General features: G+C 45.9%; 1 protein-coding gene and 3 non-coding genes across 4 annotated transcripts in view; 3 read left to right on the forward strand and 1 right to left on the reverse strand.

Annotated features, from left to right (window-relative positions):
• The window catches only part of LOC148144829 (uncharacterized), a 167782-nt gene that overhangs the window by 70722 nt on the left and 70709 nt on the right, over nt 1–26351 (forward strand). The window lies entirely within an intron of this gene.
• trnan-guu (transfer RNA asparagine (anticodon GUU)) lies at nt 1468–1541 on the reverse strand. Its single transcript has one exon. It is a non-coding gene; the product is annotated as a tRNA-Asn (tRNA).
• trnan-guu (transfer RNA asparagine (anticodon GUU)) lies at nt 13352–13425 on the forward strand. The gene has a single exon. It is a non-coding gene; the product is annotated as a tRNA-Asn (tRNA).
• trnae-cuc (transfer RNA glutamic acid (anticodon CUC)) lies at nt 16597–16668 on the forward strand. The gene has a single exon. It is a non-coding gene; the product is annotated as a tRNA-Glu (tRNA).

Here is a 26351-nt window from a genome sequence, read left to right on the forward strand (position 1 = left end):
AAGAAATGCTGGAATGAGATAAGGAAGATTTTTTTCAGCCAAAACGAATCGGCACTGACTGGACAGCCATTTAAAATCAACGCTGTCAGCCCAGGATGAAAGATCCGAAGGGATGAACAGTTTTCTTATTTCCTGAAGATTTACAAAGCTGAGACTGGGTTTTGGTGTTTGTTCCCTTTCCACTCCCAGGAGCCGCAGTGGTTGGGACTGTGAGTTGGGGAAAGTGGGGAAAGTGAAATGTGCGCATGAGCAGCTTCTCCTCCTCTGACAGCGCTGTGACGTGACTCTGATGTTCTCAGGGACACTTACTGACGCGAGACAGTGAAAAGAGTCTCGTTCCTGCAGATCAGGAATTCAAACCGTAGGGCGGCTTCAGGACAATGAGAAAGAATAATTGGGGTGTGTGAAGAAGCTGTGAGCTGCATTTCAAACAGTAGGTGGAGTCAGATGCGTCATCCATTGCGCCCTGGCACTGAGCGTACCTGACCCCGCCATGCTGCAGAGTTCTGACGTTAACACGGACATGCGCAGCAATGGGAACATTCACAATGTGAACAGCCAAAGATAATCACCGTCGTTGCTTCCCTTCCATAGTCCCAACTTTGTGAAGCAGTATCTTTCACTGGCAAATAAAACACATTAATCCTCAGGTGCCTGCTTCATTTCGATCACGACTTCATGCCCCTCACTGTTCTTGTCTCATTTCCAAATGCTTGGCTCATATCCTCAAAAGCAGCTCTGTGGTAATCTGCTTATTCCACCCTGTCAGGCAGTGGGTTGCAGATTCCCGACCAGTCCCAATGTGATTGAAATATTTCAACTCCTCCACTGATTTGCATCTTTAAAAAAAACCGTCTTAGCAATCTCCCTTTCTTTCTGACGGTAGTTCTCAACTGTAGTCGGCAGGGTTCACACCTGCGTGGGGAAACCGCAATGGTTTTGATGTCCATCGCATTCACCACTCGGCCCACCAATACAGAACCACACTGACAGCTTCATTTCCCAGGTCTCTCTGCCTGTGGAGCTGTGAAAGAGTGAATCATTGCAGAGTTTGTTTGAATCCAATCACTTCACAGGTTTCGAAAGGGTTAAATATCTGCAAATGGCGAGTCTGGGTGTTTCATCCCGAAAGATGACATGGACATTCAGTTAAAAACAAAACCGGAAATTGCAGGAGCAACTCAGCAGGTCAGGCAGCATTTGTGGAAAGAGAATCAGAGAAAACCTTTTTGAGAACTCTTTTTGTTTCCTTATCCAGGTACAGCCAAACATGCTGAGTTTCTCCAGCAGTTTCTCTTTCTGTCTCGGACTGTCAGCATCCACAGTCTTTTATGTTAGAAATTCAGTCAATTCAGAAACCCCTCTGTGCTTCCTCAGTGGAGAAGATTTCCGTTCGAGAAACATTTTCCTGACACCATTAAAAACGCGCAGCCAAGAAAGCGGTAAAAGCGAGAATAGCAAGCACTCCGTCTCTGGGTGGTCTCGAACCACCAACCTTTCGGTTAACAGCCGAACGCGCTGACCAATTGCGCCACAGAGACAGACCCGAAAACCGCATGCACAGTCTCTTTGAGAAAGCTGCTATTCAATTCATAATTCAACATGACCCGCCCAGAATTACCATTGTCTTCTGTCAGTTTTACTTATCCATAATAAAGCCTTGGACATTCGTAGTGGAGACATGGGGACAGTCTGATCCCACCATCTGCAGGCACATCCATGTCACGAGGAACTAGCCCTTTTACACCGGGGGCATCGCCCTCCGAGCCTTTCAGTGTATTGCCTCTTCCCGTATTTTCTCATTGGTCCCGAGTCGAGAAGAGGTTTAAATTCCTGATGTGCAGAGAATTCTTTCAATGTCTCAGATCAGTTCATGTCCCGAGAATATCAGAGTCAATCTCCCGGCCTCTTAAACAAGGGGACGGTGTCTGGACTGTCGCTGCTCAGTCGGACAGTTCATTCCTTCATTCTCCTCTAATTCCACTTCCCAAAGAGTTTCTAAAGACTCACAAAGCTGGAGACTGGGATTTCTGTTTTACTTCCTGAACATTTTTCCACCTGCCAACCGACAATATTTTGCCAAAACCTCTTCCCCATTCTACATTGAACATATTCAAGGCTAAGTTAATCGGAGTTTTGAACGATAAAGATGTGGATGGTTATGGGGGAGGTAAGAAAATGGGTTTAAGACCAGTCCAGGCCAGTCCTAGAGTCAGACAGCACTGAACAGACCCTTCATCCAACCAGTCCATGCTGAGTATGATCTCAAACTAAACTCGTCCCACCTACCAGTGTTTGGCCCATAAACCTTCGAACCTCTCGTATTCATGTACTTATCCAAATGTCTTTTAAACGTTGTAACTGTATACGCATAAAATCATGAGGGGCATAGATGGGATAAATAGACAAAGTCTTTTCCCTGGGGTGGGGGAGTCCAGAACGAGAGGGCATGGGTTGAGCGTTAGAGGGGAAAGATACAAAAGAGATCTAAGGGGCAACTTTTTCACGCAGAGGATGGTACGTTTATTGAATGAACTGCCAGAGGAAGTGGTGACTTTTGAAAAACCGCACTCAGTTCTGGTTTCCCTGCTGTCGGAAAGGTGTTGTGTAACTTGAAAGGGCTAGGAAAAGATTTAGGAGGTTGTTGCAAGAGTTAGAGGGTTTGAGCTACAGGGAGAGGCTGAATAGGCTGGGGCTGTATTCCCTGGAGCGTCTGTGACCATTCGAAGTTTATAAGGGGCATGCTGTTTTAAAAAACATTCTCAAGGTCAGGTTCGTAGGAGAGTAGTCTGACACAGAACAAACGACCAAGAGGCGAGTCTGCTAGAATATGGGCATTTTATTCCCCGCAGCGTCGCCACAACGGGTCTGGCTTATACTCACTCTACATGTTACCAAAACTGGGAGCCGTCAGTTCTCGTAGAGCGGTTGCCAACAACCCACGCTCGGCGGTTAAACGTAACCCCGGAGCAGACTCACCGAACTGGAGACTTTTCCAGCTGATATACTCTTTTCCAGATATAAACATTCATGTGAACAGCAGAGCAAGGCTAAAAAACACATTCCATTCTGGTTACATACAGATAAGAAGATTCACACGGGGAGGTGTGTAATAAGATTCACACGGGACTAAGCAACACCTCCATTCCGGTTAGATTCACACATGTATTGGGACATAATTTTTAACCGTTTCACCACACATGCATAGGATGAATACCAGAGATCTTTTCCCCAGGATATGGGAGTCCGAAAGTCGTGAGTTTCAGTTTGAGGTGAGGGTGGAAGACTTTAAAGGGACCTGAGGGGCAGCATTTTCATGCAGAGGGTGATGTGTGCATGGAACGAGCTGCCAAAGATAATGGTGGAGGCTAGTTCAATTACAATATTGAAAGGCATCTGGATGGGTATATGAATAGGAAGGGTTGAGAGGGTTATGGGCCAAATGCTGGCAAATGGGACAAGATTAATTTTGGATATCTGGTTGGCACGGACGAGTTGGACGATGTGTCTGTTTCCGTGCTGCATGACACTAATGATCTTTGGTGAAAGCAGAAGTGTCGTTGTGAAGAGTGGACATTCAGAAGCAGCTTTCAAAGATGTTTTGCCCTTACGAGGAGCAGAAATCTTCCATTTGTGAGATAGGAGCTGGGTGAGTGAGTACATCCAGGATTTTGTTAGAAAGTGGAAATTCATTGCACTGTGGGGATGAAGTGTTTTAAGTTTTACCGGCAGTAAGTACAGTGTGCTGAGCAGGGAGTCTAGTGAAGGGTTAGAAGCCTTACAATTTTTAGTACTGCAGGTATTGCATTGTTTCTTCAGCATTGTAAAGGTTACTTGCAGCAGCAGCAGGTGTGGGCTGTATTCACTAGAAATGATTAAGCATTTTGATAACACACATACAAGAGGGCAGGGTGGGGCTTGTCTTTTGATTTGTAGAAGACGGGACATTCTGGGTGCTGTGATCTGGGGCAAACATAACTGCAGTATATCATTGAATCCCAACAGTGTGGAAGCAGGCCATCAAGTACACACTGAGCCCTCCAAACACACATCACCCCAGATACACCTCCCAACCACTCCACCATCACCACCCCATCACGTCTTTTCTGCTGGTGGGTGAGACTTGGTTGCAAGATTAGGGGGCAGTAGAATTCGGACAGAGATGAGGAGGAGCTGCTTGTCCCAGAGGGCGGTACATCTATGGAATTCTGTGCTCAAGGAAGCAGTAGAGGCAGCTTCATTAAGACACTGTTGGATGGGTTTTTGCGTGGTAGGGGAATTAAGGGTAGTTGGGATAATGCAAGTAGGAGGAGCTGAGATGATTGATAGAACAGCCATGATTTTAATGAATGGCGGAGCAGGGTCGATGGGCCAAATGGCCTACTCCTTCTATTACTTTGAAACTATAACCCTGCGTTTCCCATGGCTAACCCACCTAACCTGCACATCCCTGGACACTGGACAATTTAGCATGGCCAATCCAAATCAAGGCCAGTGAGCAATGTATTGATGTGGAAACCAAACACCAGAGAATGATTGAAAGGGACAAGGAGAACAAATGTGCTAGCAATCAAAACTGGATTCTAACCATCACAAAAAAAATAAAACTAAAAGCTCAGTATGTGAATGTGTGCTGCATTGTAACCAAAGCGAATTAATTGACTGCACACGTTGAAGAGATTAATTATGATCTGAGACTCCTTACAGAGATATGGCTTCAGAATGTCAAGGATTGGATCCGGAATATCGAGGGGATACGTGGCATTCAAGTCGAGTGGGAAGCTCCGTAAAGGTAGAGGGTGGGCACTGCTAATCAAAGCACTGATAACATGGTAGTCTGGTGTCAGCTCGGATTTCAGGTCATGATTTCTCTGTCCTCTGGTCTCCCTGTTCACACAGAGTTAGATGTTGTTTGTCCTCAGCTCTGTTTGATTTCTGCTGAAGCTTTGACCCCCTTTAACACCTTCTGGAGCAATAAAATATTCTGAGCCTCCTGGAAATGACACCTTATCTATACCTCTCCTGATTTTAAAAATCTCTATAAAGTTATCTCTCAACTTGCTAGGCTCCGTTGGAAAAATGTCCCAGCTTCGTCTTAACTCAAACCCTCCATTCCAGCAACATGCTGGTAAAGTATGGAATAGGGAATTGTATCAAATCACATAAATGTTCTGTTTGAAACAATCTGGCTGTGTTCTTGTCTGAGATATTGAGAGTCCCTGGTGTAAGTAATTACGAATGCAATTATTTTGGTCACAGATTTGAACAACCATGTTGTAGCAAAAGGGTCTACTCTGATAAGGAGGTAGTGGTCATTTCTAGGGTAAGTGAACAGTTTGTATATCAGGGAGATGAAGTTCCAGACACTTGGGAAGGGCAAGATAAATATGATATGATATAACTATGATAAATAAGACAAAGAACTGTGGATGCTGGAAAACTGAAACAAAAACTGACAACACTGGAAAAACTCAGCAGGACTGGAAGCATATGTGGAGAGAAAGCGGGGTTAAAGTTTCGAGTCCAACAACTCCTCTTCAGGATTCTGAAATAGTTTGTGAGAACCCCTTAAGACATCTGCCCAGCTTTAAGACCATAATATACAGGAGCAGGATGAGGCCATTTGGCCCATCGAGTCTGCTCCACCAGTCGATCATGGCTGATATGTTTCTCCATCCCATTCTGCTGCCCTCTCCTCATACCTCTTGACCCCTTCCTAATCAAGAACCTATCTTGGTCTTAAATGCTCTCAATGACTTGGCATCCTCAACCCTTCACCTAGTGGAAACATCATCTCCACATCCACACTATCCAGTCATGGTGTAGCACAGCGCTGCCTGACCCACTGTGATCTCCAGCATTTGTTGTTTTCAGGAAGGATTCCAGCATCTACAACAATGCACTTCTAAATTTTGTAACCAGTTGGTTAGCTCTCCCTGGATCCCGTGAGATTTAACCTTACTCAACGATCCACTGTGTGGTACAATTAACAAAGTTCCCAATCCCCACCTCTTTTTGTGCACATAGGTCGCACGATGGATCAGTAGTTAGCACTGCTGTATTACCGCACCAAGGAGTCGCGTTCGATTCCAGCCTTGGGGCGACTGTCTGTGTGGAGTTTGCCCATTCTCCCGGCTGTGTCTGCGTGGGTTTCCTCCGGGTGCTCTGTTTTCCTCCCAAAATCTAACAATGTGCAGTTTCGGCTGAAGTGGCCATACTAAATGGGCCCACAGTTTACAGTAAATGTCGAGTAATGGGATAGGGGAATGTGTCTGCATGGGTTACACTTTGGATGGTCAGTGTGGACTTGTTGGGCTGAATGGCGTGTTCCACATTGTAGGAATTCTACGTGGCATTCCCCCAACTCAGCACTCTTGGCTTTTCCCTGGACAGTGTTGGGGAGGGAAACAATGTTTTACACGGGAGGAAGGTTCAGTGAGTGTGAACCCAAAAGTAAATGCAGTGTTTTCCCCGGTATACCAGAGGCTGAGGGGATGACCTTGCAGACATTTATAGAGTCATGAGAAGTATGGATAGGGTAAATAGACAAGGTCATTTCCCTGGGATGGGAGAAGTCCCGAAAAGGAGTGTAATATGTTTGGGGTGAGGGAGGCAAGTGTAAGGAATGATCTGCCGGAGGATGTGGTGGATGTAGGTCCAATTATAACATTCAAAAGGCATCTGGATGGGTATATGAATAGGAAGAGTTCAGAGGGATATGGGCCAAGTGCTGGTAAATGAGACGAGATTAATTTAGGCTCTCTGGTCGGCACGCATGAGTTGGACTGAAGGACCTGTTTTTGTGCTGTGTATCTCTATGACTCTGGCTTGCCCGTAATGTTTGCCATGCCTGTATGTTCAGTTTCTGTCTGGTGTCGATGCCAATGCCTTGATATCTCATTTCCCCCATCTCCCCACTTCCACCTCCCCAGATGTTAACCATTTCGTGTCTGGTTGTTTCTCAAGAAGCTGCATTGAAGGTTCATCCTGAATTGATACTTTTTTTGCTTCCCAAAATCAGACTTACTCACTCCTAGATGTCGTGAAAGATACTAACTTTCAGGTGAATGTATCCAAAATTCAAAGATGTCTGTCTTGATGTTTTCACTTTTCGGTCTCTGTAAGATCCTGAATCAGTACCATCGGGAGAATTAGTTTGAGTGGGGTGAGAATAGAGGGGTGAGAGGGGGTGGGATGGTGGAAAAAGAAAAGAATGTTCTGCGGAAAGTAGAATTGCTTGTTTGGAATTTCTAACCTGGACTGACAGTGATGATTTTGGTGATCTCTTTTTACAGATTATTTGAAGATCTGAAGACGGAAGGTTCAATATCAATAGATGAAGGGCTTTGCCTGAACCATTGACTCTGCTGCTCCTCGGATGCTGCCTGATCTGCTGTGATTTTCCAGCATTGCACTTTGACTCTCGAGCATTTGCAATCCTCAATTTCACGTCAATGTCTGAGAGTCACTGAATCCATTGGGACTATAACAATTTTCGACTATGATTCTGTGAGAAGGATCCAAGCTGTTTGGTTCCTGTTTCAGTACGTTTTCAGCATCAGTGAGACTGGAAGAGAGACCCTATTGTTGCAGCACTTTGGTTGCGGAGCCAGAAAATGTTATACAGACTGGGAAGAGAAATTCACGGCAGAGAGGTGCTGTACACGCGTTTGAGTGCAGCTGAAGCTTCGGTCATGGAGAAACCTAAGGAATCCCGTCCCGTGGAGAAACCATGGAAGTGTGGCGACTGTGGGAAAGGCTTCCGTTTCCCATCTGACCTGGAGCCTCATGGGCGCAGTAACACCGGGGTGAGACTGTTCTCCTGCCCTGAGTGCGGGAAGACCTTCAGCAATTCCTCTGTACTGCAGAGGCACCAGCGGGTCCACAAGGGCGAGAGGCCTTTCCCCTGCCCCGAGTGCGGAATGGGCTTCAGCAATTCCTCCCGCCTACTGAGGCACCAGGGGGTCTACACGGGGGAGAGGCCCTTCAGATGTCCCAACTGCGGGAAGGCCTTCAGCAGTTCCTACTTTCTGCAGAGGCACCAGCAGGTCACACAGGCGAGACGCCATTCTCCTGCCCCGAATGCGGGAAGGCCTTCAGCTATTCCTCTGTCCTGCTGACCCACCGCCGGGTCCACATATTGGAGAAGCCCTTCAGCTGCGCCAAGTGCGGGAAGGCCTTCAACGATACCTCTGCCCTGCTGAGACACCAGCGGATCCACACCGGGGAGAGGCCGTTCTTCTGCCTCAAGTGCAGGAACGGCTTTACCCAGGAATCCCATCTTCGGGTCCATACCGGGTAGAGGCCTTCCCCTGCCCAGAGTGCGGGAAGGCCTTCAGCAATTCCTCCCACCTGCTGAGGCACAGGCGGGGCCATACCGGGGAGAGGCCGTTCACCTGCCCCGAGTGCAGGCGGAGGTTCTCATCATTCTGCACCTTGCAGAAGCACCAGCGGGCAAACCAGTGCTCCCAACAATCTGATTCTGCTGGTGAAACTGCTGTGGGTCACTGCCAGGACTGAACCACTGCCCATTCTGACAGAGTTCAGAGGGATATGGGCCATGTGCTGGTAAATGAGACGAGATTAACTTAGGCTCTCTGGTCGGCACGCATGAGTTGGACTGAAGGACCTGTTTTTGTGCTGTGTATCTCTCTGACCCTGGCTTGACCGTAATGTTTGCCATGCCTGTATGTTCAGTTTCTGTCTGGTGTCGATGCCAATGCCTTGATATCTCATTTCCCCCATCTTCCCACTTCCACCTCCCCAGATGTTAACCAGTTCGTGTCTGGTTGTTTCTCAAGAAGCTGCATTGAAGGTTCATCCTGAATTGACACTTTTTTTTGCTTCCCAAAATCAGACTTACTCACTCCTAGATGTCGTGAAAGATACTAACTTTCAGGTGGATGTATCCAAAATTCAAAGATGTCTGTCTTGATGTTTTCACTTTTCGGTCTCTGTAAGATCCTGAATCAGTACCATCGGGAGAATTAGTTTGAGCGGAGTGAGAATAGAGGGGTGAGAGGGGGTGGGATGGTGCTTTCAATTTTGTGGAAAAAGAAAAGAATGTTCTCATGTCTGGGAATTGATTGCCATGCAGGAAACTCCAGTTCTGAACAAACAAAGTACCGGCCTCAAAACGTCAGCTCTGTTTACCTTTCCACAGATGCTGCTCGACCTGTTGGCTTTCTGCAGTATTCTCTGTGTTTATTCGGCACAAGTGCTGCTTTTCATTCAAGAACTTCAATCCCTGTCCTCTGGTAACTGACTCTGGTCAGTGGCAATTGATTCTTCTGATCATTAATCTGCCCATTCCCACCGCTTCTTCTCCCATCATTACCAACAGCCCCAGGAAATCTCCAGTTAACCTTCTTTACTCCAAAGCGAACATTCGCAACCTTGGGAATGTCTCCCCAAAATGGAAATTCCTCATCCCTGGACATGATGCAAGGCATACAATTGGGAAAATATTTTGGCAAAATATTGTCAGTTAGGAAATGGAAAAATGTTCATGAAGCAAAACAGAAATCCCAGTCTCCAGCTTTGTGAATCTTTAGAAACTCTTTGGGAAGCGGATTTAGAGGAGAATGAAAGATGAACTGTCCGACTGAGCAGAGACAGTGCAGACACCGTCCCCTTGTTGAAGAGGCCGGGAGATTGACTCTGATGTTCTCGGGTCATGAACTGATCTGAGATATTGAAAGAATTGCCGTTCCTGCACATCAGGAATTCAAACCCCTTCTCGCCTCCGAGCCAATGAGAGAACTCGGGAACAGGCAAAACACGGAAAGGCTCGAAGGGCGACGGCCCCGGAGTAAGAAAGCTAGGTCCGAGTGACATGGATGTGTCTGAAGACTGTCCCCGGTATCTCCACAATGAATGTCCCAGGCTTTATTATGGAAAAGCAAAACTAATAGACGACAATTGTAATTCTAGGCGGAATAGGATGAATTATGAATTCGCTAATAGCCTCCCCTAAGCGATGATGCGGCCAGCGCCGTCGCCTGTCTCTGTGGCGCAATTGGTCAGCGCGTTTGGCTGTTAACTGAAAGGTTGGTGGTTCGAGCCCACCCAGGGGCGGCGTGTTTGTTGCTCTCCTTCCAGCTGCGAAGTTTCTGGTTTTAATGGGATCAGGAAAATGTTCCCTAAACGGAAATCTTCTCCACTGAGGGAGCACAAAGGGGTTTCATAATTTATTTAATCTCTAACGTACAGGACTGCGGATGCTGAGAGTCCGAGACAAAAAGAGAAACTGCTGGAGAAAACGGAATTCTGAAATGTTGACTCTGATTCTCTTTCCACAGATATTGCCTGACCTGTTCAGTTCCTCCTGCAATTTCTAGTTTTCTTTTTAACTGAAAGTTCATTTCATCTTTTGGGATGAAACACCTAGACTCGCCATGTGCAGATATTTATCCCTTTCGAATCACTGTGAAGTGATTGGATTCAAACAAACTCTGCGATGATTCACTCTTTCTCAGCTCCACAGGCAGACAGACCTGGGAAGTGAAGCTGTCAGTGTGGTTCTGTATTGGTGGGCTGACTGGTTAATGCGATGGACTTGAAATCCATTGCGGTTTCCCCACGCAGGTGTGAACCCTGCCGACTACAAAATAAGAAATGTGGAAAAGCAAGGGATCTTGGTCCCGGCTTCTTCTTTAAGATTCAAATCAGTGGAGGGGGAAAAATATTTCACTCACATTGGGATTGGTGGGAATCTGCAACCCACTGCCTGTTCGGGTGGAACAAGCAGATACCCGCAGGGCTTCGTTTGAGGCTATGAGCAAAGTGTTTGGAAATGAGACGAGAACAGTGAGGGGCATGAAATCGTGATCGAAATGAAGCAGGCACCTGAGGCCAAGGATGTTTCCTTTGCCATTGAAAGATACTGCTTCACAAAGTTGGGCCTGTGGAAGGGAATCAGTGATGGTGATTATCTTTGGTTGTTCACCTTGTGAAAGTTCCCATTGCTGCGCATGTCCGTATTAACGTCAGAACTCTGCAGCAAGGTGGCGTTAGATACGCACAGGGCCTGGGCGCAATGGATGACGCATCTGACTCCACCTATCTGTTTGAAATGCAGCTCACAGTTTCTTCACACACCCCAATTAATCTTTCTCATTGTCCTGAAGCCGGCATACCGTTTGAATTCCCGATCTGCGGGAATGGGAATCTTTTCACTGTCTCGCGTCAGTCAATGTCCCTGAGAACATCGGAGTCAAGTCACAGCGCTGTCAGATGAGGGGAAGCTGAAATAGCCCCACACGCTGCTCACGGGCACATTTTACTTTCCCCAACTCAACGCCTCAACCACTGCAGCTCCTGGGAGTTGAAAGGAAACAATCACCAAAACCCAGTCTTAGCTTTGTGAATCTTCAGAAAATCAGCAAACGTTCATCGGTTCGGATTTTCTATCCTGGGCTGAGAGGGATGGGTTTTGTCACTCTTTTGTAGGACATTGCAAGTGGATGTTTTGCAGAAAAGCACCACAATACAGTCTGATTAATCAGGACCTGGATGTTTTCGGTCTTTGAATGTAAGTGTTGTGCTCCAGAACTTTGTTGTTCACAGTTTATATTACTTATCTTCCCAGTCCCCTGTATCACTTGTAGAAAATGTTTAATTTGCGTCTTGTAATCCTTTCACTGTCTGCTAATGAGGATAGCGTTTCCGTGTTTCACCTAAATTATCTTGACCTTACATACCTCAAGTCTCAAGCTAATTTCACGAGAAACCTTCTCCAGTTCAAAAGCCAACTGTTAATGATGGCTCTGCTTCTTGTCTCACGTATCCAATTTCAGATCGATGTTGTTAATGTCCCTTTTATTCCTTCGGATCCAGGTTTCGCTCACAGGGCTAGAACAGAACGGTCACCAAATACATTTACCAATCTCCGTTCATCCTATCGATTGTATTAGCATCATTAACACTTCTCATCAAAATAACTCGAGAAGACTTTGATCACAATTTTCTGTGAACAGTTCTACATTAGCTTTGCTGAATGAACCCCAAATTTCTTGAAGTGGCTCCTTATTTTCGGTCCTGATTATTAATCTCCCTATGCATGGGAATGGATCCTTCCCACCCGCTCTATCCCTCATCAATGTGTGTAGATCAGTTCGATCTCCCATCAGCCTCCTCTGTCCTGATCAAATCCAGGGGAACAGGATACGTTGGGGCTATGGCGCGGACAGGACAAGCCCAATACTCACCTTTCCTGTTAGAACCATTCCATGAGAAATTTACACCACAACCTTGGGCGTGTAGTTGTGGCCGAACACTTAAGGTGTTGGCGTAGAGATCCTTTGGGGCTCCCCCGCCCAGGGTGGTAACCTGCTGACTATGCTTTCTTCGCTGGCGATTTTAAATGACTTCCTGTTGGTTACATTATCGCACAAACTTCACAAAACCGGTCTCAATAAAGTCCTGTTTTCTCATGTCTGGGAATTGATTGCCATGCAGGAACCTCGGGTTCTGAACAAACAACGTACCAGCCTCACAACGTCAGCTCTGTTTACCTTTCACCAGATGCTGCTCGACCTGTTGGCTTTCTGCAGTATTCTCTGTGTTTATTAGGCACAAGTGCTGCTTTTCATTCAAGAACTTCAATCCCTGTCCTCTGGTAACTGACTCTGGTCAGTGGCAATTGATTCTTCTGATCATTAATCTGCCCATTCCCACCGCTTCTTCTCCCATCATTACCAACAGCCCCAGGAAATCTCCAGTTAACCTTCTTTGCTCCAAAGCGAACCTTCCCAAACTTGGGAATGTCTCCCCAAAATGGAAATTCCTCATCCCTGGACATGACTCAAGGCATACAATTGGGAAGAGATTTTGGCAAAATATTGTCAGGTAGGAAATGGAAAAATGTTCATGAAGCAAAACAGAAATCCCAGTCTCCAGCTTTGTGAATCTTTAGAAACTCTTTGGGAAGCGTCCCGAAGATGAACTGTCCCACTGAGTAGAGACAGTCCAGACACCGTCCCCTTGTTGAAGAGGCCGGGAGAGTGACTCTGATGTTCTCGGGACATGAACTGATCTGAGACAATGAAAGAATTGTCGTTCCTGCACATCAGGGATTCAAACGCCTTCTCGCCTCCGAGCCAATGAGAGAACTCGGGAACAGGCAAAACACGGAAAGGCTCGAAGGGCGACGGCCCGGAATAAGAACGCTAGTTCCTCGTGACATGGATGTGTCTCCAGCCTGTCCCCGGTGTCTCCACAATAAATCTCCCAGGGTTTATTTTGGAAAAGTAAAACTGATAGACGACAATTGTAATTCTAGGCGGGGAGGCTGAATTATGAATTCACTAATAGCCTCCCCTAAGCGATGGCGCAGCCCATGTCATTGCCTGTCTCTGTGGCGCAATTGGTCAGCGCGTTTGGCTGTTAACCGAAAGGTTGGTGGTTCAAGCCCACCCAGAGGCGATGCGCTTCTGGTTGCCTGAGTCTTTAACACGCTACCCTGCTCCTTGGCCAATATCTGTGTCTCATGCAGCAATGTTCCTCAAGTCCAACGCCTCACTGTCCATTGGGGATCCTCCAGTCTTCAATATCATTTGGACCCGAACTCCCCCATGCCCTTGACCCTTACCCCACCCTCACAAGGCCTTGTTATCACATCGTCCGCTGTTACACACGACTTATTTTTAGCCAGGAATAGTCTCCATGAACAGTTAGTCACCCTCCCACACAGATCGTTATTCTCTCCTTTGTCCCTCCAATGTTCTCCCTCTGAACTGGTGGCAAAGAGAGCAATGTGGATTGATATCCCTGAGCCAGCTATTTGTCCCATCTCCAGGAACAGGGTTCTCTCCACTGGCGGATAATTAAGCTATTTTGCTGTTGCGTTGACATGAGGAGATTGTGTAAATATAAACCTTTTCAAAATTCCCACATTCCGTTGATTGAACTGTGGCTTCACTCTGAATCACAACACGTGTCCCAGCGCATTTGGAGGCCCACCTGAGCTCTGCTGGTTCTACACAGCAAGTAAATGAGAGTCTCTATTCGTATCATTCTCTTGCCTTCTCCTGTAAATCTCCACATTGTTACTTTGGACATGACCACCGAATTCCCTTTTGTGTTCTTGAATCTGCCTCCTTGTCCCGGTCAGACAGGGACAAGAAAGTGTTCTTCCTAATGTCACTTTTATTTTTTTTTGCCAAATGCCTTGAAATCTCTGCCAAATTTTTGGGAAATTGAAAGGATTCTCATTTCTGCACATGGGGCTGAATTGATTTAATTTCTAACGTAAACGATTGCGGATGCTGAGAATCCGAGACACAAAGAGGAGCTGCTGGAGAAACTCAGCAGGTTTGGCAGTACCTGTGGGAGAAAACAGAGTTCTGAAATATTGTCTCTGATTCTCTTTCCACCGATGCGGAGTTGCTCCTGGAATTTCTGTTTTTGCTTTTAACTGAAAGTTTATTTCATCTTTCGTGATGAAACAACCAGACTCGCCATGTGCAGATATGTAACCCTTTCGAAACCTGTGAAGTGATTGTATTCAAACAAACACAGCAATAACTCACTCTTTCTCAGCTCCACAGGCAGGGAGACCTGGGAAATGAAGCTGTCAGTGTGGTTCTGTATTCGTGGGTCGAGTGGTTAATACGATGGATTTCAGATCGATTGCGGTTTCCCCACGCAGGTGTGAACCTTGCCGACTACAGTTGAGAAATGTCGTCAAAAAGAAAGGAAGACTGTTCCCCGGTTTCTTCTTTAAGGTTCACATCAGTGGAGGGGTTGGAAATCTGCAACCCATTGCCTGTCAGGGTGGAACAATCAGATATCCACAGGGTTACTTTTGAGGCTATGAGCCAAGTGTTTGGAAATGAGACGAGAACAGTGAGGGGCGTGAAGTCGTGATCAAAATGAAGCAGGCACCTGAGGACGAATGTGTTTTATTTGCCAGTGAAAGATACTGCTTCACCAAGTTGGGACAATGGAAGGGAAGCAGTGACGGTGATTATCTTTGGCTGTTCCTCTTGTGAATGTTCCCATTGCTGCGCATGTCCGTGTTAACGTCAGAACTCTGCAGCATGGTGGCGTCAGGTACGCACAGGGCCGGGGCGCAATGGATGACGCATCTGACTCCACCTACCTCTTTGAAATGCAGCTCACAGCTTCTTCACACACTCCAATTAATCTTTCTCATTGTCCTGAAGCCGCCCTACGGTTTGAATTCCTGATCTGCAGGAACGAGACTCTTTTCACTGTCTCGCGTCAGTAAGTGTCCCTGAGAACATCAGAGTAACATCATAGCGCTGTCAGAGGAGGGGAAGCTGAAATCGACGCACACGCTGCTCATGGACATATTTCACTTTCTCCAACTCACCTCCCCAACCACTGCGGCTCCTGGGAGTGGAAAGGGAACAAACACCAAAACCCAGTCTCAGCTTTGTAAATCTTCAGGAAATAAGAAATCTGTTCATCCCGTTGGATCTTCCATCCTGGCCTGGCAGCGTAGATTTTAAATGGCTGTCCAGTCAGTGCCGATTCGTTTTGGCTGAAAAAAATCTTCCTTATCTCATCCCAGCATTTCTTGCCACAGAGAACTGTGCGGCAGGGTTCATGTATATATTTCCTTGTATGGTATTTTGTAAATAACATTCGTTTGCGGGTTGTTTGTATAGGCTATTCCAGGTTCATTAGCCGCTGTGTAAGTGTATTGGTAGGTTTGTGGGCTACCATGATGCTGAGAGCGTTGGGTTGTCTGGACATCATTTCCCAGATGTCTTTTATGTAAAGTAATGTGGCTAGGGTTTCTGCACACGTTGTGTCTGCTTGTGTCAGTTTGTTGATGTGAAATCGACACACTGGGTTTATTGGGTAGGCAAAAGTGCGGATTGCAGATGCTGGAAACCAGAGTTTAGATCAGAGTGGTGCTGGAAAAGCACAGCAGGTCAGACAGCTTCCGAGGAGCAGGAAAATCGACTTTTCGGGCAAAAGCCCTTCATCAGGAATGGAAGCAGGACGCCTCCAGGGCGGAGAGATAAATTGGGGGGTGGGGGTGTGCTGGGCCGAAGGTAGCAAAGAGTACAATAGGTGAATGGGGGTGAGGATGGAGGTGACATGTCAGAGAGGAGGGTGGAGCGGATAGGTGGGAAGGGAGATTGGCAGGTAGGACAGGTCATGAGGAAAGCACTGTGCTGGAAGTTTGGAACTGAAGCAAGGTGTGGGGAGGGGAAATGAGGAAACTGGTGAAGTCTACATTAATGTTCTGGGTTTGAATTTATCCGAGGCGGAAGATGGGGCGTTCTTCCTCCAGGCATCGGGAGGGGAGGGAGCGGCGATGGAGGAGGCCCAGGACCTGCATGTCCTCGGCAGAGTGGGAGGGGGTGTTGAAATGTTGGGCCAGAGGGTGATGGGGTTGATTGTTGCGGGTGTCCTGGAAATATCCCCTCAAGCGCCGTGACTGGACTCTGCGAGGAGTCTCCAGCCTCCCCAATGTCGAGGAGACCGCATCGGGAGCAATGGATACAAGAAATGATATTGTTGGATGCACAGGTGAAAGCTTGCTGACGACCGCGGCCCAGGTTCGATTTCCGGGCAGGGAATTAATTTTTAGGAGAGCTGACAAGCGGGATCCGCATCTCCCTGGTGGTCTAGTGGTTAGGATTTGGCGCTCTCACCGCCGCGGCGCGGGTTCGATTCCCGGTCAGGGAAACCATTTTCAGGGGTGCAGGCTACCCATTCTTCTTAAATGCGCTGTGTAATTATTTATAGTCGTTCCTGGGAGCTGCAGTGTGTCGTGGCTCGTTGAAATAGTGTCCTGATTCAGATTTGTTTGTGTGTGGAGGGATGATTGCTTCTGTAGTTCAGTAGTTGGTTCGTGTGCGTTGTTTTCCTGTAGACGCTGTTTTGAATTTACCATTGACTGTTCGCTCTACTGTGACATCTAGAAATGGCACTTTGTTGTTGTTTTCCTCTTTTGTGAATTTTATGTCAGCGAGGATATTGTTGATGGTGTTGTAGGTTTCCTCTAATTTGTTTCATTTTTTGATGACAAAAGTGTCATCACTGTAGTGGACCCAAAGTTTGGGTGGATCGTTGGAAGGGCTGTTTGTTCGAGTCTCTGCATTATTGCTTCTGCTCGGAATCCTGATACTGGTGGTTTCATGGGTATTTCGTTGATTTGTTTGGAGGGCTTGTTACTGAATATGAAGTGGGTGGTAAGACACAGTTCTACGAGGTTGACAGTGCTATCTTTGCTGATGAAGTTGGTGCTGTGTTTGTCTGTCTCTGGTTCTTCGAGTAGTGTCTTCAGTTTTGTTTGGCCAAGTTGATGTTAATGGATGTGAACAGGGCTGTTATGTCAAAGGACAGCATTATTCCATCCTCTTCTATCTTAGTGTCTTTGGTGTTCAGGAATTCTTGGATGGAGTAAATGGAGTGGCGTGAATCTTCGACTTGGTGTTTTCAGTGGAGGCCTTTGATTCGTCTGCATATTGGTGTTCCAAATGGTGAGGCTTTGGGGCTGAGGGGGGCTCCTGGTTTGAAGAGGAGAACAACAACAAAGTGCCATTCTTAGATGTCAGATTAGAGCGAACAGTCAATGGGGGAACTTCAAACTAGCATCTACAGAAAAACAACACACACAAACCATATTCTTAACCACAGAAGCAATCATCCCAACACCCACAAACGTTGCTGCATCAGGACATTATTTCAACGAGCCACTACACACTGCAGCACAGAGAAACTACGAAGAGCACAAGAGAAATACGTATATAGTGTATTTAAGGAGAACGGGTACCCAATAAACCCAGTCCGCCGATTTCTCATTGATGCTTCCAAGCTGACTTTCAAAAATTCGTTTGTCCCTCCATTCTTTCCTGTTTGTTTTTGCGGGTTTTGAAAGCTTTCCCAATCCTCTGACTGAGTATTGGAGTTGGGAAGTTATGTTGTGGCTGTACAGGACATTGGTTAGATCAGTTTTGGAATATTGTGTGCAATTCTGGTCTCCTATCAGAAGGATACTGTGAAATTTGAAAGGGTTCTGAAGCACCAGTGGGTCCACAGAGGGGAAGAGGCCCTTCTGCTGCCCTGAGTGTGGGAAGGCCTTCAGTGATTCCTCTGCCTGCTGCCGCAACAGTTGGTCCACACCGGGGAAGGCTGTTCTCCGGCCCCAAGTGCGAGATGGCCTTCAGCAGTTCTTCCCACCTGCTGAGACACCAATGGGTCCACACTGAGGAGAGGCCGTTCTTCTGCCCCGAGTGTAGGAAGGGCTTTGCTCTTTCCTCCGACCTGCTGGCCCATTGGTGAGTCCACATGGGGGAGTGGTCGTTCAGTTGCCCTAAGTGCAGGAAGTCCTTCAGCAATTCCTCAGCCTTGCTGAGGCACCAGTCCGTCCACACCGGGGAGAAGCCGTTCTCCTGCCCCGAGTGTGGGAAGGGCTTTATCCGCTCCTCCACACTGCGGAAGCATCAGCTGGTCCACACGGGGGCGGGGGGGGGGGGGGTGAGGCCATTCTGCTGACCTGAGTGCGGGAAGGCCTTCAGCAATTCCTCCACCCTGCTGAAACACCTGTGTGTCCTTCAGCAGTGGGAGACCCTTCAGCTGGCCCGAGTGTGGGAAGAGGTTCATGTTTGCTTGCAACTTGCGGAAGCACCAGCGGGGGCACTGCTGCTCATTGAGCCAGGGACTGCACATTGCCAATGAAATGATCCAAATAAACCTCAGACCGCAAGACGATCGGAGCAGAAGTTAGGCCATTGGGCCCGTCGAGTCTACTCTGTCATTCGTTAGAGACAAAATTAGTGCAGATGAGATTAGCTACAGGAAACAGGCCATTTGTCCCAACAAGTCCACACAAACCCTCCGAAGAGTAACCCATCCACACCCATTTCCCTCTAACTAATGTACCTAACTCTATGGGCAATTAAGCATGGCCAATCAACATGACCTGCACATCTTTGGTTTATGTAAGAAGACAGGATCGCCCAGAGAAAACCCATGCAGACACTGGGAGATTGTGCAAACTCCTCACAGACAGCTATCCAAGGCTGGAATCAAACCTGGGTCCCGTGCGCTGTGAGGCTGCAGTGGTAACCACTGAGCCACTACATATTGCAACCCGAAGTTGCAAGCAGGAGGTTGGGAGAATACAACCTCAGAATGTGGAGTAGTCAGCGTTTTGGGTATTAACCCTTCTTCAGGACTGAAACGTTAACTTCTCCATGAGAAACGATTTATGGGAATGATGCTGGGGGTTGTAGGGTTTGAGCTCCAGGGAGAGGCTGAATAGGCTGGAGCTGTTTTACCTGGAGCATCGGAGGCAGAGGAGTGACCTAATAGAGGTTACAAAATCATGAGGGGCATGGACAGGGTAATAGACAAGGTCTTTTCTCAGGGGTGGGGGAGTCCAGAACTAGAGGGCATAGGTTTAGGGTGAGAGGCGAAATATATTAAAGGGACAACGTCTTCATGCAGGGGGTGGTACATATATGAAATGAGCTGCCAGAATATATGGGTCAGGTGCTGTCAAATGGGACTAGATTAATTTAGGATATCAGGTCAGCATGGACAAGTTGGACCGAAGGGTCTGTTTCCATGCTGTACGTGTCTTTGACTACTGGTCCTGATGTAATTTTAAAATAGGGTCCAAGTAACTTTGAATAGTTCAATCTTATTGAGCTCACTTCCTGAAAAGTTTCAAATCAATCATCTGAGCGATACTATTTAAACATGCTAAGTTGGACAAAGTATCCCATCAAGTTCAACACAAACCCAGAGTTGAAGTCAGAACACCAAGGGGACCAAAACTGATCACAATATTCCAGGTGCAACCTCATCAACGTCCTGTATAACTACAACATAACTTGCCAACATCTATACTCAATTCCCTAATTGATAAAGGCCAGTGTGCTGAAATCTTTCTTCACTGCCTTGTGTACCGATGTTGTCAGAGATATAGGACCTACTTTAAACTGATCCACAATCCAGCTACTGGGAGCCCAGAAGCAGAGTAGTGCTGCGTGAGTGTGCTGGGCACATAACCCAGAGGTCGATGGGTAAAAACCATGTGATGCTATTGCCCAATGTCTTCGTAAGCTGCTTTCATTTACAATGGTGCTCTGTTCTGTATCTTGCCTTTGCATCTGCTTCCCAAAGCTTCTTCAGTGGAGGAGTGGCAGCTGGAGCCCAGGAGTTCAACGACCCGCCGGAGCTTGAGGAAGGTCCAAGCTCCAAGAAGCGGGGGGTAAGGCTGGAGGCTGGATTTGCTCAAGGCTTGTATTTTTAACTCATTTAATGGTTCCTACTGTATGGTGCTATGGTTTACATTAAAACCGGAGGATCATATCAGTGTGTTTATATTTAGCAGCGGTAGTTGGTAAAATACACTCCCTGGAGGAGCACCTTCTATGATGCTGCATTTCTTGCTTTATGCCCTTCCCCCATTTCTTATCTCCCAGCTTGGTTTTATGTTTTTTTGGTTAAATTTAATTTCATATTATTCAGACTGGGTATTGACTGTGTGCTATTAATTTGCTTCTTCGAATATTGAAAGTCAAAATTAATGGTGTAATTTCATTTCTGATGTCAGAGTTTGACATTGAATGTGCAGATGTGAATACCAGTAAGTTGTGAAAATACATCAAGAACTTGTGGTTTTAACAAAAAGAGCAGTTCACTGATATTCATGGCATTGTCTCATTTGGGAGTGATGATTCAAATCTGACCAACAAACCGTTTCATGCAGTCACCCAATTTAGTTAAAATTTTCTTTAATTTAATTAAAGAAAAGAGCTCTGGCAGGCTAAAATTTATGCAATCTATTTATAAGATTATGTCCATTGCTTGCAATATGGTCTCATCCACATTGGGGAAACTGGACGCCAACTCGCGGAACATTTCAGGGAACAGCTCTGGGACACTAAAACTAAACGACCGACGCCCTGTGGCTGAACGCTTTAACTCGCCCTCCCATTCCGCCAAGGACATGCAAGTCCTGGGCCGCCTCCACTGCCAAACTCTTGCTACCCGACGCTTGTAAGAAAAACACCTCACCTTCTGACTTGGGACCCTCCAACCACATGGTATCAATGTAGATTTCATCAGTTTCCTCATTTCCTCTCCCCCACCTTGTCCCAGATCCAACCTTCCAATTCGACACCAACCTCTTGACCTGTCATACCTGTCCACCTTGCTTCTCACCTATCTGCTCCACCCTCATCTCTGACCTATTACCATCAATCCCTACCTCCATCTACCTATTGCATTCCCAGCTGCCATTCATCCAGCCCCACTTCCTTCCCATTTACCTCTCAGGCCCCTTGGGCCACCCTTTATTCCTGATGAAGAGCTTATGCTCTAAACCAAGACTGTGATGAAACAACATTCTCAACAATTAGGAAATAGCTCCCAAGTCAGATTTCATTCCCTCTTCTGTTTCCCAGTTCTTTCAGAAATAAGATATGTCTTTTTCTTCCACTAGAAAGTGATCTTCCACTTTGCACTGTCTGAAGTGTTATGCCACATTATTACTTCAGCCACCTTTTCAGAATCCTTTCAACCTGTTTTTCTAACAATTGTGGAGGTGACCAAAAGCAAACATTACACTCCTCCTCAATGCCCCATTTCTCCTCCTATGAGCCATTTTGTCATGTTGTCTGTGTTACAAGCAGCCGAGTGCACTTGGTTTCTGAATTGAAATTTGGCCATTGAAGTGATCAGAATTACTATATATCGATGGATAGCTATGTTTGCACTAACTGTAATTATACACCAATACGATGTCGTTTGTTCCACCAAAACTGGAAACAATGCTTTGTGATTATATTGCAGTCGGATGTAGAAAATCATCCCAGCGATCTTCACGTTATTATAGTTTACTGTGGCCATACAGCATTGCGAGGCAGTTTGATGTGACTAAAACTTGGATGGAAAGAATGTAGATTGATGAGAAGTCAAAATGGCAGTGTCTCTGGCCACAATTGATCTGTCTGGCTTGATTATATGAGTGGCGGCTCTTCAAGAGCAACTTCCACTCCATCACTTCAACCAGCAAGAGGAGATAAGTGTGAACACAACATTCCAACTGTGACATATACGCATTGCTTCGATGTTATTGATCAAAATCCTGGAACTCGCTCCTGAACCTTTATTATAGACCACATCATATTTGTGAAGTAATTTAAGAGGCAGCTCACCATCACTTTTTCAAGGACAGTTTGGGAAGACTTGCTGGCAGAGCCAATGATATGCACATGATATTGGAAACAGTCTAATCGCATGGATAGATGATTGGCTAACCAATGATACAGAAGGGATAAGGGGCATGCTCAGGATCGCAACTTATAACTAGCAACGTTCCACAGGGATCAGTGCTGGGGCACAAAATTATTTACTATATTTATATGAATTACTTGGATAAGTAAAGTGAATGTACTATTGCCAGGACTGCAGTCGAGACAGTTGATTAGAATGCAGGTGGTGAGGATGACATGAACTCTTCATCCAAGTTCAGTGAGTAATCGGGAAGGCAAAAGGGAGATTGGCCTTTCAATGGAATATAAAAGTAGGGAGGTTATAGTGAACTTCCGCCTGGAGGTTTTGATTGAAAGTGCAGTGAAGATTCAACCAGCTGACAGTGGATCTGAATCACATGTAGATCAGACCAGGTTTGGACAGCAGGAAACCAGATAAGTTTTTACAACAAACCACAACGATTTCATCATTTGACTCTTAATTCCAGATTTATATTGAATTCAGATTCCACCATCTGCCGTGGCAGGTTTTGAACCCAAGTCCCGTGAACATTACCTGGGTGAATGGTCTGGTGACAATAAAGTGGCCATCGCCTCCGCTGAACACATTGGCATATTGTGTTCAGAGGTAACAAAGGAGCAAGAGGTTTCAGCAGCTGCTAAGTTGTTGATATTACACAAGGGAACATCAGCACTCTCAGTAATGGCACAAACTGAAGTCAGTGTCCTGTATCAGAGGTAAGGGCTCGGGATCCACAAGAAATAGGAACAGGAATACGCCATTCAGCCTCTTGAGCCTGCTCCTCCATTCAGTAGGATCGTGGCTGATCTGGCATTCCCCACATCCACTTTCCTGCCCTTTTCCTGTAACTGTTCATCCCCCGACTGATCACGAATCTATCGATCCTAGTTTTAAATGTGACAAGAAGGATGTCAACAGAGTTACTGGGGTTGGGGGAGGGGCGGGGGTGCTCAGGTCGAACTTGGGGACTAAAACAATGGCTTCACACTTCACAATATTTAACTAAGGGAATGTTTATGGTTATCCAATGCTGGAAATTGGGCAGGCATTCAGATGAAATTATTGATAAATTATGAATGACAGAGGAGTCGGGAGAGAAGTGGTGTTCAGGCACAATTGGATATCATCAGTATAGATGCCAACACCAGCAGCTACGGTTAAATAAATAAGAACGGAAGACGCTAAAAGCAGACCCTCCCAGAGGATACAGCGATGTTGGAGAGGGTCAGTACTGTCATTAACCCTGATCAAGGCTGTCCGCAGGTCGACGAGGGAATGTTCATCCCTGTCGCCGTTACAAAGGATGTCAAATATGACCTTGATCAGAACTGTTTCAGGGGTAGAAACCAGACTCGAGGGCTTTAAATATAGAATTCTGGAAAAGATGGGAATGGCTAATTCAATAATGTTACATCCAAACCAACACTTCCATTGGTGCGATAATTATAGAAGTGTTTTGGTTTTTATTTAGATGATTCTCAGCAATACTGAGTAAGAAGAAACAAAATTAACACAAGAAATATTGCAATTGCTACAATATGCCTGCTCCCAATAGGAGACCATCTGGTGTTCACTTAACTGTCTGCAAGGTGCAATATTGGAAAGGAATTATCCAGTTCATAGCTATAAGAGGGGAGACACAGACTGCTTGATACAAAGGGCGGGAGTAGGCCACTAGGCCCTACGAGCCTGCTGCAACATTCAATAAGATCATGGCTGATCTGAATATAACCTCAGCTCTACATTCCTCCACATCCCCGACAATCTGTCACCCACTTGGTTAGCAAGAACCTATCTACCTCTGCCTTAAAGATTTTGAATTCACTGCCTTTTGAGGAAGACACACAACCATGAGAAAGAAAAAAAATCATCCTCATTTTTGTCTTCTACTTTTAAAATATGACCCACTATTTTCAGATATTAAGATAGGGATACAAGCTGCATTCAAATAATACCTGTGGTACAGTTAACTATCTCAAAGTTTTCACGTGAACATAATGAGAATTCCTTTAAAAATCACAAGAGTGGAGCACAGATTAGGACAGGTGACCAAAGACTTGGTCAAAGGGGCAGGTTTAGGGCAATCTTTTAAACAGGTTCAATTTCCCAAACATCTGAGGACAAAGACGTAAAGAGCAAACACAAAATAGCAAAAGATGGGAAACAACAGTGTGGACATAATGTCACAGGATGAGTAATCCAGGGAACATGAGTTCAAATCCCACCACAGCAAGAGGTGAGATGTGAATAATTCAAATCATAAATGGGGAACACAAAATTAGTCTCAGTATGGTATCGATGGCACTGACGTCAATTGTCATAAAAGCCCATGTTCACCAATGTCCTTTCAGGAGGGAAACTGCCATGCTTACCTGGTCTGGCTTACATGTGACTCCAGACACACAGCAATGTGGTTGACTCTTAAATTGCCCTCTGAATTGGCATAAGCAAGACACCTTGCACTTAGGGATGGATAACAAACATCAACCTTGTGAAAGTGTCAGAACAGAAAGTGCTGGAGAAACTCAGCCAGTCTGGCAACACCGGTGGAGAGAGAGAGAAAGAAACAGAGTCAAGATCCTGGCATGCGTCCAGAACAGTTGTGAAGAAGGGTCACAGCACTTGAAATGCTAACTCTGCTTCTCTCTCCACTTGTGCTTCCAGTCCTATTGAGTTTCTCCAGCAATTGGTGCATTTTTGTGTTTCAGATCTCCAGCATTGCAGTTCTTCATTACACTGACTTAGGGAAGCTTAAATCCGATAAAAGAATAAAACAGAAGGGCTGGAATTACTCAGCAAGTCTGGCAGCAGCTATGGAGATAAAAACAGTTAGTTCTTCGGGTCATTGAATGATCTTACATCGGGGACAAACTTTTGGGGAAGCTGCAAGAGTAAAAGGCACTGATGTAACTTCAACATCTGGGAGAACTCTCTCAGCCATGGAGGTCAGACTGACTCAGCATTCTGGTCCTGCTCATTACCTGTTAACTTCTCCATTTGTTGTTCTTGTTATATTTCTACATGGTTGACCAATTCCTATGTTTTAAAAAAATATTCCAAACTGACAGGAATTTTCCATGTAAGTAATCATACATTAGAGGGTTTGGAACGTGAATGTAACTTTTAAACAAAAAGTATTTATTCATGCATGGTGTGTGGGCATCGCTGGCAATGCTTGCATTTATACCATCCTTAACCACCCTGTGGTTGGTTGGAAAAGTGAATGAAGGTGTCTGAGATTGTCTTGATTAGCACAGCAATCTCAAAGATGGGTGTGCTCAGGTAGAAGTACCCTCCACTCCCACAGCAAGTCTGCATTCACTTCAATTACAGATGCCATCTCACACTCCCAGGAAAAGGACAGCATGGGATTACAATCAGAATAAAGCTTCCTCTACTCTTAAATTGAAAGTGAAGCTACCTCAACACTGTCCCCAACAAACACTGTCAAGACAGAGAGAGCATTGGGTTAGATACAGAGTAAAACTCCCTCTACACTTCCCCATTCATTCAGTCCCTGGACAATGACAGCAAAGGGTTAAATAAACAGTGCAGCTTCTTCCATTATGACTGACACTTAGTACGTTCTACACCAATCCTCAAGGATAATTCAGAACTGAGACTATTATCTGGTACTGAATTCACACACCCAAAGGGAATGACAGCAACAGAAAATCAGGTAAAACACACACAATGTACAACAAAACTAGACCGTTATTGGGATCTAAGATATTTAAATGAGAGGAGATATGATCCCTGCAATGATCTGAATGTGAGCTGAACAACTTTCTCACTTGAACAATATTCTCTGGGAATGCAATGTCCACCTCACTGCTGTCTATTCAATTCCTCTGCTCTCGTTCAGGGCCGAGTTGCGGCTGACCACATGGTGGCGTGGGCGTCAAGAGGTTAGACAATTAAGGTCAACTTGGATTGAGGGCATCCTGTGTCATGCCAGTGAGGTCGAGGGTCGCTGATTTACTCAACTTATAATCGGGGACAAGGAGATGTCAGGCTGGGCTTGTATCAATTTGCGTTTAGAAGAAACAGATGATCTGATGAAGCTGTATAACATCTGGAGAGGACTGAATGTAAATGTAATGTCCACTCATTTCTAG

This window comes from Chiloscyllium plagiosum, unplaced genomic scaffold, assembly GCF_037043375.1.
Source record: "Chiloscyllium plagiosum isolate Xiang-an unplaced genomic scaffold, Cpla_swu_hap1 HiC_scaffold_27, whole genome shotgun sequence".
NCBI classification, from domain to species: Eukaryota; Metazoa; Chordata; class Chondrichthyes; order Orectolobiformes; family Hemiscylliidae; genus Chiloscyllium; species Chiloscyllium plagiosum.